The sequence below is a fragment of the Tympanuchus pallidicinctus genome, unplaced genomic scaffold (genome assembly GCF_026119805.1).
Source record: "Tympanuchus pallidicinctus isolate F22 unplaced genomic scaffold, pur_lepc_1.0 scaffold1, whole genome shotgun sequence".
NCBI classification, from domain to species: Eukaryota; Metazoa; Chordata; class Aves; order Galliformes; family Phasianidae; genus Tympanuchus; species Tympanuchus pallidicinctus.
The window spans coordinates 68,650,736-68,669,384 of record NW_026294618.1 but is presented as its reverse complement, the minus strand read 5'-3'; the positions used below and the strand labels follow the sequence as shown (position 1 = coordinate 68,669,384).

Genomic DNA, 18,649 nt, shown 5'->3' with positions numbered 1-18,649 from the left:
GCTCTAGTCTGGAGGCTGGAACATCATAATACAGAAGAAGTCAAAATCTGATCTTCCCCAATGGTATTTATTATTAGATTACAAGAATCTTTGATTTGGTTAGAATTCAGAAATGGCAATCTGTTTGGCTAAGGAAAAGGCTCCATGAGTGGCTGCTGTTTACTACTAAGTTCATGCTCAAAAACAGCAGACAAACAAGAGCTCTTGCCTATTGTCAAAATTTACTTTGTGACATTCTTGTACCTGACATCACAGGAGCTCCTGCAATCCAGGTGCAGTTATAAACTGCAAAGTTTCTTCTCTTCTGTATCACACGTTCTCAAGATTTCTGAATTCAGGATTTGCTGTTCAGAAATTCTATCACAGAAGAATGGTGCTGTTGATTTGGTGACTAATGCTATTTTATTTTTGAGGGAAGTGGAGGTATTCATACAGGAAGCTCTGCAGTGCTTACAAAGGCAGTTATAAGTAGTAAAAAAAAGATAAGTCTGTAGTACATAGCATAGTGTGATCTATCATTCCTAAAAGAACTACATTTCAGTACACTTCTCATGCAATCTTTTATGTAGGTCACTCTGAAGGTAATGCCTCCTGTTTATTCCCATGGAACAACAGCTACAAAAAGTACAACAACACTATTCGATAGAGAAAATTCTCACCTAAAAATGCTAGTTTTTCAAAAGTAGTCACCACCATTAGCTGCACAGTTTCAGCAGTGATGAACAAGACCTTGCATGACATTGTAAGTCAACATAATAAAATAGGAGGCTTTGCTTTTCGAGCAGTCCTCAAATAAATGTGTATAAGCACTGCTGCTGATGCTTATAAATTGGTGGCTTGCAACCTTGGATAAAAAAGCAACAGGATGACTTGAAGGGATGCACTGGAGAAACAATTTAGCTGTGCAGAAAAACTCAAATTGTTTTTAATCACACAAAGGGAGGAACAATGGGAACAAATATATGATTAATGGCTCTAAACTAAGTGTCCCTGGAACCAGATGCTCTCTGCAAATACCTAATGTTCACATTGTTGACTGGGTATTGGAAAACTGGACATGTTAACACAGCAAGCTGCTCAAATGATTCAAAGATTAGAGAAAAAATCTAGAGAAGTTTAAGAAGTATTTCACGGTACTTGTGCAGGAAAAAAAATATTGTGCTTCTTGGGGTTCTCACAAAAACCATAGCAAACACACACACACACACATATGTATCTACATACCACAGGCAAATTTGGATTATAAAGTGAGCATTTACTTTTTTTTCAAGAGTGAAGATAAATGATGGAAATAAATGGACCAGAAAGAAATATTAGGCATATCTTTTTGGAAAATATGATTTAAATAAAATCATGTTACTGGGATCAAAGCAGGAATCTTTTAATGGAATTTAATGGACCATGATATACAGAAAATAATGTCAGATGATCTGATGATGTGTGTGAAGGAAACTGTCTATCAGTCCCTTAGCTGGTCTTTTGGGGGATTATCAGAGTAAAATATGTCTTGGAATGACACGGTATGTTTGTCACCATATCCATAATCAGCAATGAGTATTTGATGGTTCTTTCCAAATTTTTACATTATCTGAGTGAAAACAAACCTTCTCTTCCTTCCACTAATCAATAAAAAACACATATGGGAAACAAAAGGAACATAAATAATTTCAGCATTCCTGAATTAATTTCATATTCTTGAATTAATTATAGGAGATTAATTCAACTGTATGTTTGTAGGTTTAATATTTTGGTACACATGGAATTATTTACTTCATAAAATAAGCTAAAGTAATTAATGCTTTTTAGTCATAGGAAAATACTGTGTTTTAGCAACTAAACACATATTTATGAAAATAAATGGCTTCTTAGACACTATTTCAGAGCTCTGTTTTGGGAAGTATATTGCATCTTTTTGAGAAGCGGCTGCTGTCATAGTGTCCCTTTCCCCTTCTTCCCATTTTCTCTTATATTTAAGATATTTACTCATTACCATGTTGTTTGTTAACTTGTTTCATAAGTTCTGCTGAACTTAACCCAAAGTATTTGAGAAACTAAATAAATTGTTTCCCTAGTGTAAATGTACTTATCTGTAAATAACAGAATAGTTTCAACAACAAAAGCAAAAACATAACTTTCTAGACAATAATAATCTACCTGTAGAGTTTTAATTACAAATGCTGAGACCTTAGGATGCAAATTAATAACCTTATGTGTGATCTTATTTCTCTGATTCAGATAGATTCAAAAACTTTCAGTCCATTAACTTTGTCTAAGTTTAATATTGGTTCAAAAATTACTGGTCCAAATCACTCTAGGTTTCTGCCAAAACAAATATCATTGGTCTCTGACAGCTGTCATACTGTTGGCTTAAAAGTATGAAGCTGAAACACAGTCTATCAATCCATATCCTGTGTCCTGAATAGATGGGCTGAAACACAATTGATTGCATGCCCAGGTTTGAATTTTTTCATTGAATCTTTGTCTTGATGATCTGGCAGTACACAGATTTGATATGACTGACTCGAAAGTTAGATGCTTCACAGATACTTCCGATTTCTCTTTTTTCTTTCCTTTTCTTTTCTTTTTTCTTTTCCTTTCTTTTTTTTTTTTTTTTTTTTTTTTAATTTTTATTTTTTTTATTTTAGGAAACCTATCACTTCAGGTCCTAAAAGATAAGCTGCAACTGAATTTATGAAGTTGGATGAACTATATAGGAAATTTCACATTGACTTCATGGGTTCAATTTCTCCTACACAAACAAACGTGGTGATCAGCGATAGCTCTGTGATTCTGCCTGAACTCTTAGAAACATCTGGCCTTTTATAGTTTCCTGATAGAAGTCAGGCATTTTTGCTTTGGTACGCAGTAACATAGTGTGTTATTGTAATGACTTAATTACCCACAAAGTGAGGTGATGGTTTTACACAATGGCCATAAAACATTTGGAGTTTGGGTCAAAAAAAATTATGCCTGGGGACAAGATCAAACAAGAACTTGTTTTCCCTTTCTTTGTTTTCTTGAAAATGGTTATGGTAAATAATATCAGAAAATCTTACCATAGAAGAAATCTTAATCTGCAATTTCAGTTATGATGCTAAGTTCATAAAGAGAATACAGGATGACATGTGAATGCCACCAAAGGAAACAGTGGGATATAGCATAAATTTGTACATAAAATTACAAGGAAAATGTGTAATGACACCATTACTGTTGGCATACTGTTAGCACAGTATGAGAATTAAAGTTCAGGTAATGTAAGTGTAGTACAGTACAACATAAAAAAATGCACTTGACTTTGAGGCTTGATAAAGTATAGGCATTAATGAAAGTAAAGTAAAAAAAGTTGTTAGATGCTTTTAACCTTCATTTCAGTTTCTAGCAATTGCTAAGATTATTAGTTAGAGGCAGCAAAAGAACACATCATGCATCTTCTGTCTTTTAAATTCTAACAATAGAATAGCTCTTCAAGTTTGGATATGATCTTCCTTTCATAGTAATATAAACATTGCTTGCATTCTTAGCTGTACTGAAATCTATGATAGTTATTTTATTAACTTTATCTGGGCCAGTTTTTATATTTTGTATTTATTTTATACATACAAGGAAATGTGAATGCCAACACACTGACTGCCACTATACTTTTTTAGTGCTTCTACCAATATTCATCTTTTTGTCTTTCTTTTGCAACAGTATCAGCTTGCATTGTGATGCTGCGCCTGGCTCAGCACATCTTATGGAATGTATATGGACACTGCGAAGGAGTATAGGGAAGGGTAATGTATGTCATGTTGCTGCCTATTTTGTAAAGCAGTAATTTGAGAGGTTGGAAGTAAGGAAATACTTTCGTAGAAGAATTTCCTCCAGTCGAGCTTTTTTCTTTGTTGATGATCAGAAATTGAAACATATTTAGAAATTGCATGGATATTTGTCCCTTGCTCCAGAAAATGTAAGTCCTTCAGTGAAAGAATCAGTTACAAACACATTTTAAATGAAATATGGGGCTTTGATGGTAGTACTGACCTTGTAATTTAAGTTGCTGTAGTTAAGGGCTTCTGTGTCTATTTCAGGCATAGTCCCATTGAAAACAATGAACGAAGTCATGTTGCTACTTACTGGCATAAGTGCTTTTTAGAAGTGGAATGGATACTGGGAAAAACAAACAAAACTAATCTGCTATGAGTATTCTAACGGAGATTCATCACTGAAAATTACTGCAGTTTATCATTTCACTTAAAAAGGAACTCCAAAGCCAGGCACATGAGATATTGCCCATATCAGGGCATCCGCACTGCATGTGTTACTAGAATACAGCTCTAGGGTAGAGCATGATAGTCATAGCATGATAGTGGAGGGAAAACAGTTGGTTCATTACAAATCTGAAGGAGGAGACAGTTGTGCTCCAGAGCTGTGCTCTTGCTTTGTATAAGAAAGGTGTGTGTACACAAGATACACAGTACAGCAGAGTGAGAAAAAAACCTTATTTTTGCAGTTAAATAATAGGAAATAAAGAATACTGAATTAATTTGTAAGGACATCTTCATAAATAGGAAGAAAGAAAAGAGCAAGCTGTGCTGATTGGTCTAAAATGAATGCCTCCTATTTATTTCTACAGAAAATACAAAACACAAAAAGCAGCCTTTTCCATTGCTCATCCATCCTTTCTATGACAAATTCTTCCTGATATCCAATGAAAAACTCTGCTAGTGCTACTTGAGCTCATTTCCTCACTTCTTTCATTTGTCATCTGTGAAAAGAGACCAACCTTCCTCTTCACCATGACCTCATTTCAAGCAGTTATCAGCCTCCTCCAGACAAAACAGCCCCTTCAGCAGCTTCTCATTCACTTGTTTTTGAGTCCTTTCACCAGTTTTGTTGACATTCTCTCCACATAGTCAAGCAACACAGTATCCTTCTCATAGTGAGGTGCTCCCAGCTGAACACAGCACTCAAGATACACTCTCACCAGGGGTGAGTAGATAGGGATGATCATCTCCTTTCTTCTGCTAACTGCACTACTTCTGATACAACCAGGATAGAGCTGGCCTTCTTGGCAATCTAGTCACTGGGCTGGCTCATGTTTAGCCAGCTGCCAACCAGCAGAGTACCCAGATTTTTTCTGCTGCACAACATTTCAGTCACTCTTTCCCAGGTGTATATACACATCTGCATGCTCCTACTTCAGAGTTTATATAAAGCAGTACTAGGAGAGGACTGCGGTCCACACAGGTTGCTTCTGAAATTCACTTCTTCTTGAATGTTTCTTTCAGTCATTGCTGTGAGATGCTTTTCTGTTTCATACCTTTACTTTACTTGATTTTCACTGTGCTTGGCTAGGATAGGAAGAGAGGCAGCATGAATTGTCATCACAGCAAAGCTCACTCCATTGACTTCGCCATTTCCATTTGTTCCATTTCCAGTAGCTCATCTCTTTTGCAAACTCACAGTGAGTAGGTGAGGAGCTCATTTAATGAATCTTAGAGAAAGTTAAAAACAAGTTAATGAACAAGAAAATCCCACAAAACACTAAGAAAATGACTCAGACTTTAAACAACCACACTACTTAGTGATTTAGGTAATCAGTTTGCCCTCTCTGTGATTCTCAGAGATTAGTTTTCTCTACCAAACTCCATGCTGACTTCAGAAGACACATTCCTTCTCTAGGAAAACCTAGAAGCTTTAATACACAGCCAGGTAGCTGGACAAAGCAAAAGCAGGTGCTCTGCACTGGAGGAATGGGGTGGAGATAGACAATGATTTATGTTTAGAAAGTTTAAATGTTAATGGCTTTTTCCAGACTTAGGAATGTGTTTTTTTTTTTTTTTTTTTTAAATATATGTATTTATTAAAAGGTTTCTGACAGGAAAAAAGTCCTGTGGTTTCAAGAGGATTTTTTCCCCAACACACATTACAGTTGCGCAAGAGATCTTTATTTCGTCTCTCCAAAGTTTAGTTCTGAAAACTGAAAATTTTGTCTTATTATTACTTCATACTATCTGCTCACTTTATAGCATCCTTCACGTTCTCCCATTTTCTTTGTAGACTCATAAGGGAAGGAACAGGCACTGTATTGCTGGCTCAACCAGTCTAGCAATGCGTAGTTGCTCTGATCTACGAGTATTTGATCTCTATGGATATTATTGTAAAAAGCTACATCAAATTAGGTCTTTTTTTTTTTTCCCTTCAAGCATAAGGATGTTATCATTTATTTTTTTAAATAACAAATTCCACAAATAGGCCTCAATTCATTTGTATATATTTTTCCTTTTATTATGTATACATACACACAGACAGACAAAGAAAAACCTCTCTCCCTCCTCCTCTGTCTCATTTTCAAGTGTGTGGGAACTACTGAGTCACAGCCTGAACCTCTGATTGATCACCTGAGGCGAGCCATGAGTCAGCCAGAGGAGCACAGGTGAAGGCAATTCACCTGTGTTGCCGGAAGGGATGGAGCCAGGCTCCACCCCTCCTAGACCTATTTAAGAGCTGGCTACCAGTGGGGAAGGATCTTGTCTGGAGATCCCTCCTTCTGGTGTTTTGTGGTGAGCCTAGCATAAGGGTAAGCCTTCCATTTATTCTCTCTTGTTATCAAAGTCCGCTTTGCCTAATTCTCTTGTTTATTTTGTGATTGTAACATCTTGATATCCATTGATTATACATCAAGCTAGGCTGACATTTTAAAGAAAATTTTATGAAAGATTAACCTCTTTATGAAGATATGACTTAACTGCTATATAACTGCTACTGAATATAACCTACTGTGGCTTTGGGGCAAGAGTCTTGTATTTTTTTTTTTCAGTGTTTCTTTATTCTGTTGAGTTGATTCATTTATTGATTCATACAAAATGTGGAGATGTTCTCAGAAACAGCTGCTGTCTCCCCTACTTCCTATGGATGTAGCTGCTTATTTTCTATTCCCTCACAAAGAGAAATAGTGGGAGAAGAAGAAATTAGTCTCTCCACTCTTCCCTAAACCCTCAGGAATTGCCTGTCTTAACATCAAAAGAGAAACCCAAATTTGTAAGTTACATACAACTGCAGGGAAAGATGGTATATAATTAACATTTCTTGTGCTTGAAGAACTGTTTTACTTCTATAAATCTTTCCTACTATGGCTATTAAGACTATCTCATAACTAGAACTGGAGGATGTCTGTAAGTCCACCTTACTCTATGTAAGTAGAAAACTGGGTCTACATTGTTCTCTGCCATGCCCACTAAAATTTATAACAGGAGCTGCTACCTACTATCATGTAATTATTAAATGCCATTTGCCTGGCAGAAAGTATCTGTAACATAGTAATGTCCCCTAGCTCAGTGCTAAGAAAGAATTTTTGCTCGTAATTCCTCAGATAGGGCACTATTACTTCCATTGAACCCTTGTTCTCTATTTAATCACAGTTTTGCACTTGTGTCTTATTTGTATTATGTGTTCAGACAGTAAGATAAATGGCCCATGAGAGGATTGCTTTCTGTTAAGTGAAGTCTATGACAAAACATGATTTCACCTGAATAACTGTCTGAACCAGGAAGGGACAGGATGCCTAATTCCACTTGACAAATATCTTGGCGGGAAAAAAATGGTCTTCATGATTTTCTTTCCAAGTCTACACAAATGAAGTCTTCACTTCCTCATATGGTTTTTCTCAAACTGTGATGCTATAGAACATACCAAGTTTACTCAGGTAGAACATCACAGCCATCCAAAAATGACTTCACTTTCACAGTGGGCTATATTATTGTGTCTTTTATCCACTTCCATGAGCTTATTTTTATCTCCTCTACATTTGTCTTTCTCCATCTCCCCATGTTTTAGAATTTCTTATCTAGATCATCACCTGAGGGAAAGTTTATGTGGTATTCATGCTGAATTCAATCTGCACAGAGCCTTTTTTTTACTTTTGCGTGTGTGGATGTGTTGTGAAGCTTACAACTATATGAAGAGAAGTTTCTGTAATTCTCCTTCCCTGTCAGTCACCATCATCACTATTGAGGATTCCAATTCCAGCTGTTCCAGGTAGCTAGGCAAAAAACTCCTAGGTAGTAACCTGATGAATCTCACAACTGTAGCACACAGAAAATGCTTCTTCAGGAGACATGTGGAAAAATGTTGCTAGCAGAAAACAGCTTTTAAACACTTTTTTCCTGTTTGTGACTTTTTTTTTTGCCAGCTTCACAGGGTGTGGGTATTTCCTAAATATATGCATATATGTATATATTGTTGAAGAGGGTATCCAGGGTTTAGATATAATCAGTCACTTCTTAATTGATTTCAAATGTTGTCTCAACCTAACTTGAATTGAATGACTGTACTGTATGTCACCCACTACAGATTTCTTTGTAGTTCCGTATTACGTTATCCCTAAGGCTATGAGATACAGCACAAATGTGATACTGTCCTCCTGCTATAGCAGTGTACAGTGATGTAAAACATACTGTGTGGGTCATATAAAAAGGAAGATCTGTTTTCTTTTGGAGATGGTGACATCTGGTAACCTTGCCTCTTGTGTTACTGTAAGAAGGATCTCATCTGGGGAGAGCTAAAAAGCTGCAAATGTCATTTCTGCATACCATCTTCTTCCCAGCAGGAGAGTTCTCTTAAAGACAAACAATTTACATGTTTAATTAGAAGTGAAATAAATGCTACATTGCAGATGTGCACATCAAAAACATTATTTTATTCCATGGCAGACACGCTCACTCCAAATATTTATTTTTTTATCAATTAACATTTAATTTTAATTAAAATCTACCACCATGATATAGAGAACTGAGAGGAAATAGAATTAGGGCAATAGTATAAATATAACTGCTAAGGAAAAAGGGCACAGAAATAACATACAACCTGCCAGCACTTTGTGTTCTCCCTGTAAACCACTGAACCAATCTTAGACTATTTCCTTTGCTAGATTTGTTGGTAGAAGAAAAGACTTTTTTTGACAAATCAGGTGCAAAGCAATTTGACATCTGAAAGTAGCAATTCAAAGAGTGAACATAAGAACAAAGATGAACATAAGAACAAAGACAGAGAATGTCATTACATTTATCACTTATGCAGAGAGTGAGGAAAAAGCGAAGGGAATTTTATTGCCATCATGTACAGTATTATTAACATGTCAGTTAATACTGTTCTTTAAGCCAAATCCAAAAAGCTAGTCAATGAAAAAAATGTGCTTGCACTGTGTGCTTTCTACTTCATCAGCCAAAGATGGCTGCACCTCCGGTAGTAGAACTCCTGTATGTTACCAAGAATGCTTCACATCTTAAATTCCTCCATCAGTCTACTTTTTCATATGTGGATTTCTTTTTTCCTGCAAAGTTGTCAGACTGTCCAAGATATTTGACACAAGCCAACCAGCATTTGACTAGCTAAGCCTACCTCCCATTCAATATATTCTCCACCACTTTCTTGGACTAGGGAAATATTTCTAATGGAATATATAAAAAAGCAGCTTCATATTTCTCATCTAAAATATTCCAGAAGGCTTTTTACAAACCATGACAGAGAAAGGAAATAGCTGATGGAGATTTTTTCTCAGTTGGCTAACCACAATATATAAACATAGGGTTATGATAGAGATCAAAATCATTTGTTTTCTTTTTACCCTATAAAAATATGCATGACATAACACCCAGTGGACTGCTGTATTCTCACTATTTGCAGCTTTTTAACTTTCTATTTTTTGTCATTTTTAAAATCAGGCAGACTTGAAAGAAGTACAGTAGTTAGAATGTGAATATTCTTCAATGACTGTATGACTAGTTGAAACTCAGAAGCAGACAATACACATTTTTGAAACGTCTTAGAATATCAAACGTCCTTCAACAGGCTATTTGGAGTACAAGGAACAGATAGGGTGTTACATTCCACGAAAATCCTCAGAACACACAGAACCTGGGAGAACACCCAAATTTGCACTTTGTGTAACACGTACTTCATTTTCTGAAAACAAGGAAATGCAAATAAGCTACCCACTCTCTTCTGCCTCTGCAGCACCCTCTTGTGCTGTACGTACAGCTTCTGTCTCTTGTGCTCCTATTCCCAAACCTTCACTCTGACCCATGAAAGCTTCTGACAAGCATTTGAGAGTCTTATGAAGAGTCTTATTCTAAATATCTAGGCTTGTTCCTGGAAAGGCTGAGCCAAGGCAAACTGATGTGATCCATGTCAACCTCACGCAAAATGAAGGATCAAAAAAGTGCATGGGACTTCATAGATATAGAAGTAGGGGCACTTTGGAATTGACTGCTTACATGATCTTGAAGCTGCAGTAATAACACTGCATTGCAGACTCCAGATGATGACAGTTTTCTGAACAAAGTTAATATGAATTTCGGAGTACTTGGAATAGTCATCTTTTAAACAGTAAACAATGTCAGTTCCAGTGGTAATTCAGAGTGTATGCTGGCACTATTCCCATTGCATTTAGTGACATTTTTGAGTGAGTGGTGATTAAAAATGGAGTATGGACATGAGGGCTTGCTCCATATTCTATAATGTTGAGACAATGCATGCTGCCTTGTCACCCTCAGAAATGTGTGTTTTTTCTGGTGAGACTTCCCAGTCTGATGTACAGTTTTAGTGACCTCTTCACACGCCCTTCTAAACACAGCTGAATTGAGGAGTTACTTATGGCAGTTACTTTAGGAGTTCTTTTCATGCCTGTCTCTAGGATACAACTTCACAATAGTCATTAGAGATTTATTAAGTTTCATGAGTGAGAGGACTAACAAAAAATTCTTATCTTTGTGATGTAAGAAGCATCAGACATTTTCCCAGTAAATTTTACTCTTAGCAAAACATTATTACATGAAATGGATACACAGAATTGACATGGAAATATGTGAAAAAGTCACATAAAATTTTCAAGGAAAATACAAAAGATCAGCTACACTTCATTTTGTGAGATCTATTCTTTTTTTTATTCATACCATTTTACTGGAATATTGAAGTTTTCCTGCAGGTCTTCTTTTTACTTCCAGAGCTTTATAACATGAGCATCACATTTTATCTTCACATTGCCTGTTCAAAGCATGAAGTATGTTTTTTGAGGTTTCTGCTTCACGCTTTTGTGCTTTCAGCTTCATAATGCAGTACTGATTCCAGTCCATAAAGTAAGTCAAAATTAATTTTGAATCAGTACAGATTAAAGGATTATTTTCTTTGCTCAGGAATACTTATCTTCAACCCTTTGGATTAGTCAGAGATATAGATATATAATTGCTATTGGAATAATAGTTCAAGAGACTATGGCTTGACTAGGAAAAATTCTTGATCCTCCCTTCCTAACAACATTCCTACACTCTGAAAGTCAAATTCTATTTCCTACTAACATAAATCTCTTCTATTTGCTTAATACTTGGTGGTGTAGTTAAATGTGATACGTGTGGATTATACCAAGGTATTCAGCAACAACTGCTATATATGCAATAGGAATGTTACAAGCAATGCAGATGACATCTCTAGATTAAGGCTGTCTGATTCTCATCTTAATAGTTTTTTTTTTTTCCTTGGCCGTACTCCAAGATAAAAGTTTCTCATTCTGATGCTGTCACAATACCTTTTAGGAAATTTCAGGAGAAAATAGTTGTGAAGGCTGTTTCTGAATTTCTCAGATTGTAATGGGTCTATCTCACATCTAATTTTCCCAACTCATATTTGAATGATGTTCCATAAAAGATCTTGTACCCTCATTTTTGAAACAAATTTTTAAAATTCAGTGAAAACTCTTCCCGTTTTGCCAAATCAGCATTGGTATTTAGTCAAGTTGCAACCTCTGGAAAAAATCTGAGATATTCAAAAGTTTCATAGCATCTTCAAAGTTAATTTGTTTGGCAGTGGCAACTGCACCTCAATCTTTAACAATGCAACAATTAGCTGGCTGCTGAAGCACTTACCTCAGAGAGCGATGAAGCATATCACTCCCTCACCACTGTATGTCCAAATTCATGATGCTCAGAGGCAACTCTGAAACACACAGGGAAGTGTAGGCCTATCCATGTCCAAAGCAGACTCACTATTCTGTCCCTGCTTCCTATGTCTTTGCAACCTTCAGCAGATATCTGTATGATGATGCAACTAGTCAGTAAAAGTGATTAGATAGGAGGGAATATCTGTGTCTTTTTCAAGGTATTTTGTACTCTGTGAATCTCTTCATAAGGTTAGGTACAAGATCTGCAATGACTTTGAGCTTTTTACACAATTGGTCTGATTGTGTGGAGGGTTTATCTTGCTATCATGGAATTCAGAATTTCAGTGAGAAATCAACTCTTCTTCCCAATCTGGCTTTTATGTCTGCAGCACTGACAGTCTATACTTGAATTTAGTACATTTTATCTTTTTTTTTCTGTGTAATAAATAGACTCAAGGTCCTCATTTATTTATTTACTGTTGAATTTTAAGTACTCCTTGTAGTTTTTGCATTCATTCTTTAGCTACACATATCAAAGAAAAAAAAAAGTACTCATAGGAACTTTAAGTAGGAAATGCTGAAGGAACCTTGGAAAGGTTACATAGAGAGTAACACTTTCGGGGGGGGGAAAAAAAATCTGTTCAGATTTATCAGAATGGCATGTGAACTCTGATGTATCTTACATTTACTGTCACTATAACCAACAACATTTATGCATGTTTTGTTCATTTTGATCTTTGGTCTCCACCTCTAGATCTTATTAACTTCAGACTTGCTTTTAGGAGAGGAAATGCCTGTGCCTCTGTGTTAACAGTGTAAGTCAGTCCAAGGCTAGATAAGACTTTTAAGACTTGCTTATAAGTTAAGTGAGAAAAGTCCTACCTGGAATTTTTATAGCTACAGTAAGTTGGTGGCCCGACACAACCAGAATTCTCTAAAATCTCACTTTCCTACTTGACATCTTTTCCTTAGCAACACTAGTTTTAAAGTTCTTATGGTTCTTATCCTGTTCTTCATGTTAATAGAGAAACAAAAACAATATATAAAAAAAACACCTTTTCTTTTAATGTTGGAAAGTATGCTTCTTGATGTCTTTGTAAATTGATGTGAAGTTGTAGAATGGACTTAATAAAGCAATGTCCATAATACAATACTGTTTGGTTGACACGATCCTATGCCATGACCTGGTTACCTCTTTTAAAATGCACAAACGTACACCAAATCTGCTTTCTATCATGAAGGCAGGTGACTAAATGCAATTGTGAAATAGGTTGTCTAATGATCAAAGAAGATCTTGTGCTGGCCTCGTTTTATAAAAGCTCTTAAACACATTTCCTTTTGGCTGTGTGTTCAAACTTACATAGACTTCTGTGATGCAGAAGTCTGATGACTTTTTAATTACATCTGGGACTGAATTTCTAAGAAAATCGTCATCCTAAACAGTCCAAATCTCAGAAAAGAGCAATAATTATCTTTTTGTCCAACAAATAATCTGAAATCATTTTGTTTTGTGGCAGTCTGTCTTCATGGATCTGACTGTTGGAAACCATATGGCTAAGACAGTTGGAAGCTACCAATTCTCCTGGCAGAACCAATCACAGAAGATTTATATTATAAGATCAGATTATGTCCTAACAGGAGCAGAAATTACTATTGCATGTCTAAAAGAAAGATGAGAAACATCTTCTCAACTGAGAAGGTATGAATGATCAGTGAACAACTTGTGTACCTATGGCTACAACACTGGCATCATTAGCCAGATGTCTTTCCGATCTGTGGGCTGTGTTTGAACTACAGCCACTGTACAATAAATTATTGCTGTTTTTCTGTGACATGTTAAAGCTGTCAATCTTCTGATAATTTCAGAGAAGACTTTTAAACAAGCCACAGCAACAGAGAGACACATGACCCAAATTCACATCCTGTTCACAGTAGGCTGATGCACACTTTATACTTAGGCCATGTGGTATAAATAACCTTGTCCTCCAATTATGTGACACTCATCAGCTCCATTCAGAAGGTTGTTTGAGAGATTCGAAGTAGTAGTTGGCTGAACATATTCTACTCCATAGTCCATCCATTCCTTATTACTGATGCTGCAAAAAAGGAACACCAGTTTGAGAAAAGAAATTGAATCATTTCCATAGTGAAATCCATTCTTGTAGAGGCAGTGTCTAACTTCACTTTAAAAACAAAGAGCTTGACACAGAAATTCTAAACAAAGGCCAGCAGTTAGATTTTTACTAATTACTAAAAATATGTTTTCCTAAAAACAAAGAACCTCAGCTTAATTTTGGCACACAACATATGCACGCAAGTACTTGTGTTCCAAATATTGCACTAATTTACATATACTGGAAATGGATCTAAGAAAATCATAGCATCAAGACAGCACTGAGTAATTTAATAATGGAATCAAATCACTTATCTATCCGTGACGGTGCAAAGATTAAATAGCTTTTAAATATATAATAAATTTTTGCTGTGTTTATTATGTTGACAAAGGCTTTTCATTAAATTTAAAACTGTGGCCTCATAGGGGCTTACATGTAACTACAATTTAGTGCTATAGTTATTATTCAAAGATGCTGCAGGCAATATGCCTTGCTGCTTACTTGATCAAAAATGTTTCCTCAAGATCAAACCTGAACAGGACTATAGACTGTCTAGTAAAATCTTCTTATCACAGTAAAGTTGTATAAGTCATATGGAACACTGAAATGTTAAACTGTGTCTTTAAAAGGAGCAATTTGAAACAGCTGTTGTTTTTATAAAATTCAGTGGTACAAATTTAATTTTTTACACCTTTAGACTTTAAAGAAATTGAAAAAATAACTGCACATAAAATACTATCTCTAATGAATTATAGAATTAAAAATTAAGTTCTACAAGAGCTAAACTTTTGAATAAAGAGCCATCCAGGTGACCAGACAAGTAATTAGCAAGCCACCTTGGAAATTTGTCTGCAGGTCATTAAAGACGTATATATTTTCTAGATACTTTCTATATATTTTCAGTGATTATTAAATATTATATTATTTAATGTTTATTATTAAATTAATTGAGGATTTGGATTCAGAAGAATGAAGAAAAATAATAATCATGGTTCAAATGAAAAGGCAAATGCAAGGCCTGTTGTAGTTTCTGATTACAAGGTCGATGTGAACTACATGATTAATCAAAGTAAACAAAAGTGAAGCTACATGTTTTTACCCAAAGTGAGTTTAAGCTTCAGCATTTTTAAACTAGCATAATCCAGCGGCACTAGTTTTTCAGTCAGTGAAAAAATAATAATAAAATATGGCAATTATTTGCTCAGCTTTAATCATCATAGTCATTATCAAGGCACAGCTGAATGAAGCTCTGTTTCCCAGTTAAAGTCCCACAGCCAGCTGTAGTAGTTTCATGAATTGCTTTCTTTCATCTCCTCTCTTCATCCTGTGGGACCTATGACTCCATTTGTGGGAGTTTTGCACATATGGAGAGATATCAACCCCCTAGACTATTCTCTGTGGTTTTCAATTTTTTTTTTTTTTTTTTTTCACCAATCAATTTCAATTCTTTGAGTTTCTCATGTTTTTTTGGTCTCTCGAGAATCTGTGAGCACCTTGATTCAGGGATGCACTGTACCTGATGAGATCATACTTTGATTTTGGCCACCCTCAAGCTCCTACAGAAGAATGGAAAGCAAGGAAAAGGGTGCAGAAACTTGGGGCCTAGATAGCAGGGAGTGAGCATGGTAGAGGCAGCTCCCCACTACAGTCAGCACATCCAACAGTGGGATTAACCTGAACTTCATGGGACAGATGTATGGGCAAACAAGGAGATGATGATGAAACATCAACATGAGTCTCTCATAAAAATCCTTTTTAGATTGAGATCATTCAAATATTTACTGTAATTTATTAAGACCTCTGAAAGTGTTTAGTATTCCATTTCTAAAGTGAAAAGGCAGTTGGTCTTCCAAGATAGATCTCTCACTTCCCTTCTCGTATCTTCTTTTTCACCTCCTACTGAAATGAATGACAGCTGATCATCTGAACAATTTTTATGAATTGAGCTGAAGCGCTGAAGGCATCATTTTTATTACATTCATTTGCACCTCAGGTAACGCTACTAGCAACTTCAATGTGCTTTACTTCTCAATATGAATTAAAATCTAAAAGATTTGAGAGATGGACTATATTTGAACACAGGAAAATATAACAGTTCAAATTGCGTTTGACAAACAGAAAACAGAATACAGCAAATAAAACAGAAATTACAGTCCAGATAATAAAGACAGTCTTAGCTGTATGAAAGTCAGTACTGCAGTGATGTATGCTTTTCCTCTTATAAAAAAAGTTTCCTGTTTTAAGTTTCTGGCCATGAGTTAGGGCTCCCCTTCCTGCTTGTTCTGTAAGCTATTGTAGGATATTAACAAAATTGCATAGGAATTGGTTTAGCTGAGTTTTAAGCTCAGTCAGCCAGCTAACACCACTGAATATACTTTTATGTATAATCACTTCATTGAGTATGAACTACATTTGTAAATGGATGATCCTAAGATTTCCCTCTCTGACAAGATTATTGCAAAAGTACACCAGGTAGCACATGTAAAGCCCACAGCTGTCTTGTCTGACAGAAAATGCTGGCATGTGTAATTGGACGTATTTTATACCTGCAACTTATTTAAGGAAGGTTGGAAATGAAACACTTCTCCTTCTGAATCAATAATAATTAAAAAAAAAATAATTAAAAAGGGAAACTAAGTATCTGATAACAATATCAATTTATCTTGACTGCTTTTGCACCAGAACTTAGACTAACACATACATAAAGCTTTGTCAAAAATAACTTTCTCCCCCATCCTACATGAATTCATTGTCCCCAGTGTAATTTATTGTAGTGTTCAAACTGCATTTAGCTGGAGTACTTTCAGCATGTCATTTTTGGAACCACCCAGGTCTTTCTCCCTATCAGTAATTTCTTGCTCATGCTGAAATCAAATGTCTGAGTCACATACTAATCTTAAGTCATCTGTTTCATTTCTGTAACCCAGTTATAATTAGTTATGAAAATTAAGCCTCACCGTGCAACACAATGATTATGTATTCATTTGGAAATTGGAAAAAAAAAACAAAAACCACCTCCACTTCAACACTGAATTTCGAGGAACTTAACAGAAAAACAGAACCGAAGACCACAGCTGTTCCAGCAGCACTTGCAAAGGAAGTCCAGAGATTTCCAGATTTCAGGGCTTTCCAGGACTGTTAAAACATTCAATCTAACCTACATAGTGGAGGCATGAATTCCCACCCCACTGCTCTTGTATTAGTCTAACTGGTAGCAAGCCGCTTAGAAGCGGCCTGTTGTTCCAGGGGCAATATTTCTCCTATAAGCTTGTGAAAATTATTACATTTATGATATCTGTTTTTTATGTCAATTTTTACTGAAATTACATAAGAAAGCAACTAATTATGCTGCAGTTAATATTATTTTTTAATCCAGAGATTAGAAAGTTTATATTTATTATAAAAGGTAAAATACCAAAGAAAACCATTCATTTGAGAACTATTGTTACCTCATTAGTGCTCCTAAATGTTAGCAAATCTGACTTGCTCTTTATCACACTCTACAAAACAAGAAGGAAGACTGATAAGAGATGTGAATGTGATTCTAGTATTTGTGGCTAGCAGGGGAAAGCAGCACATGTATTCAGTTCTGTAAGCTTTTCAGTCAAGAATCCTATGATGAAAACAATGTTTACTTCAAAGTTGGCCAAGGAAAAGTAGGCACTGAGCATTTTCACAGTCATAGAAAGAAGAGAAGCAAATCTGTCTCCTCAAAGGTCATCATCTTCTATGTAAATCACTCAGCTTGAAACAATATGCTATCAATCTTTCATTCCTGCAACACACACACAGACAGAAAGAAGGGTAGCTGGTTAAAAGCAATCGGGATAAAATTTCTCTCTGCTTTGCACTCTTTTTACTGACTTGAAAATCTGCACTGTAGAAGGTGATTTTTTTATATATGCATGTAGTAAGAGTAAACTACTATCTCAGATACCTCCTGGGCCTCTGAAACTCTTTGCTGCCCTTTCTGCTCCAAGTGTAAACCCAAAGCAGATTCCTGAATACAATCATGCCAGTCCTGTTCAAAATCCTGTGGAAAATGCATTGCACAGCCACATATATAAAGACTAACTTAATGTAGTGGGGGGAATGAGTAAACGCAGTAGAATTTGAGGTTTTGTGAACTTCATTAGCTATTTTTTAAAAATTCTTGAGGTTTAGCAAAACTGAAAACCAAATGTCTTAGGAAGACAAAAAAGCCCTCTCCCTCCTTGCTTGGCTCAGACCCCTGGACCTGCGAGAAAGGGGAAAGTTCCTTGGCTCCCACTACCCTGCAAGACCAAGGCCAGCCAAATTGGAAGGAGCTTCCATGGCAAATGGCAAAGCAGTGATGCTTGCGTTGGCATTTTCTGCTCTAGTGACAGATTGAACCTTTTGAAGTCTTCTGTGTTTTGAAAGAGCAACATGTTTTCCTACTGGAATTTCAAGTGGTGATGATAAAGTAGGTGATTTTCTACACTTCATTCTCTGTACATTTTTATTTTTAAAGCAAAAAAAAAAAAAAAAATTGATGACATTTGTCCATCTATACATTTGATGGGCTCTACCCTCTGGATTCATCACACTTCTCAGAGCCCAAACACATGCCTCTTCTCATCAGCTGCAGAATCCTTCCACAGAT

General features: G+C 35.9%; 1 long non-coding RNA gene across 1 annotated transcript in view; it reads right to left on the bottom strand.

Annotated features, from left to right (window-relative positions):
• Positions 1-18,649, bottom strand: part of LOC128086655 (uncharacterized) — a 631,060-nt gene that overhangs the window by 179,435 nt on the left and 432,976 nt on the right. The gene's annotated exons all lie outside the window — the stretch shown is intronic.